This window comes from Palaemon carinicauda, chromosome 39 (genome assembly GCF_036898095.1).
Source record: "Palaemon carinicauda isolate YSFRI2023 chromosome 39, ASM3689809v2, whole genome shotgun sequence".
Taxonomy (NCBI): Eukaryota; Metazoa; Arthropoda; class Malacostraca; order Decapoda; family Palaemonidae; genus Palaemon; species Palaemon carinicauda.
Genome location: NC_090763.1, coordinates 48396842 through 48399341, shown reverse-complemented (window position 1 = coordinate 48399341; position 2500 = coordinate 48396842). Strand labels below are relative to the sequence as shown.

Genomic DNA, 2500 nt, shown 5'->3' with positions numbered 1-2500 from the left:
CAGATTATGAAATAAACTTTACCAGACTATGATCCACACCTCACAAGATAATGAACTAAACCTCACAAGAATATGAAGCAAACCTTACCAAATTATGAAGCAAATCTTACCACATTATGAACAAACCCTCATAAGATTATGAACCAAATCTTATCAGATTGTGAAGCAAACTGTACCGGATTATGAAGCAAACCTCACCAGATTATGAAGCAAATCTTACAGATTATGAAGCAAACCTCACCATATTATGAAGCAAACCTCACAAGATTATGGACCAAACCTTACAGATCATGAACCAAACCTCACCAAATTATGAAGAAAAACTTACCAGATTATGAACCAAACCTCACCAGATTATGAAACAAATCTTACTAATTATGAACCAGATCTTACCAGATTATGAAGCAAACCTCAGCAGATTATGAGCCTATTCTTACCATATAGTGAAACAAACCTTACCAGATGATGAAGGAAATCTTATCAGATTATGAAGCAAACCTTACCAGATTATGAATAAACAATCCTACGAGATTATGAAACAAACCTTACCAGATTATGAAGGAAACCTCACCAGATTATGAAGCTTTTAGCACTTGTTGGAGAATTGGTAATGTTACTCCTCTATGTTAATGTGTTTGTGGTAGCTCAAGTCCCACTGATTACCGCCCAATTTCCATAACTCCCATATTATCTAAAGTTTTTGAACGTCTTCTGGCAAAACGTCTTAATATGTTTGCTGAAGGTAATCACCTACTCCCTAGTTTGCAATTTGGTTTTCGTAAAGGCCTTGGAGCATGTGATGCCCTTCTTACAATCTCCAATGCTGTACAGAAATCCCTTGATTGTGGTCATGAAGTTCGTATGATTGGCCTTGATTTTAGTGCTGCCTTTGACCGTGTTAATCATGGGGCCCTTGTTTTCAAACTGAAACAATGGGAGTGGGTGGGTCGTTTCTTAGCATTATTATTGATTTTTTAAGTAATAGAGCTCAAAAAGTTGTTGTTGATGGGCACCATAGTGAGTATAGGAATGTGATATCCGGTGTTCCACAGGGTAGTGTTCTTGGCCCATTATTTTTCATACTATATACACATGACACGTGGTTTGGCCTAGAAAACAAGCTTGTTGCATATGCAGATGAATCATGCTACTCTCTTTGCATCAATTCCATCCCCTGAATGTAGATCTGGGGTTGGTGAATCCCTTAATAGAGATTTAGCTAAAATTAGAGCATGGTGCAAATTATGGGGTATGAAGTTGAATCATAACAAAACTCAAAGTATGATTGTAAGTAGGTCAAGGACGGTGGCTCTCAGTATTGATAATGTTTCTTTAAATTTGTATGACTCTTTTAAAATTTTAGGTGGGATTCTCGACAGCAAATTTACTTTTGAGAAACACATAAGGTCTGAGTCTTCTTCAATTGCACAAAAAATTGGCTTATTGAGAAAGTCTTACAAGATTTTCGGTGATCAATCTATTCTGAAGTGTTTTAATTCTTTTACTCTACCTTCTTTTGAGTATTGTTCTCCTGTCTAGTCTTCAGGTGCTGATTCTCATCTTAATTTGTTGGACAGAAACTTACGGTCTATTAAATTTCTTATTCCTGATCTAGATATTAATCTCTGGCACCGTCGTTCAATTAGTACATTATGTATGTTGCATAAGATTTTTCATAATTCTGACCATCCTTTACATTCAGATCTCACTGGACAATTCTATCCTGTTCGTAATACTAGGCAGGCAGTTAATTCTAATAGCTAGGCCTTCTCCATCATGAGGCTCAATACTACACAGTATTCTAGAAGTTTTATTCCAGCTGTTACCAAGTTGTGGAATAATCTTCCTAATCGGGTAGTTGAATCAGTAGAACTTCAAAAGTTCAAAGTTGGAGCAAATGTTTTTATGTTGACCAGGCTAACATGAGTCTTTTTATAGTTTATATATGACATATCTTTTTTTGTAGTTGTTAATTGTTTATATAGGACATATCTGTTTTGACGCTGTTTCTGTTTTAAGAATGATATATTGTTAATTTATTCTCATCATTTATTTATTTCCTTATTTCCTTTCCTCACTGGGCTATTTTTTCCTGTTGGAGCCCTTGGGCTTATAGCATCTTGCTTTTCCAACTAGGGTTGTAGCTTGGCTGGTAATAATAATAATAATAATAATAATAATAATAATAATAATAATAATAATAATAATAATATGAACCAAACCGTACCAGATTATGAAGCAAATCTCACCAGATTATGAAACAAATCTTACCGTATTATACAGCAAACCTTACTAGATTATGAACCAACTTAAATAACTATGAACAAAATCCTACCAGATTATGAAGCATAGCTTATCAGATTACGAAGAAAACCTTACCAGATTATGAAGTAAATCTTACCAGATTATGAACCAATCCTTACCAGATTATGAATCAAACCTTAACAGATTATGAAGCAAACTTTACCAGATTATGAACCAAATTTTACCAGATTATGAA

General features: G+C 34.5%; 1 protein-coding gene across 2 annotated transcripts in view; it reads right to left on the bottom strand.

The window, feature by feature from the left end:
• Nucleotides 1-2500, bottom strand: part of LOC137631173 (uncharacterized) — a 64366-nt gene that overhangs the window by 2572 nt on the left and 59294 nt on the right. The window lies entirely within an intron of this gene.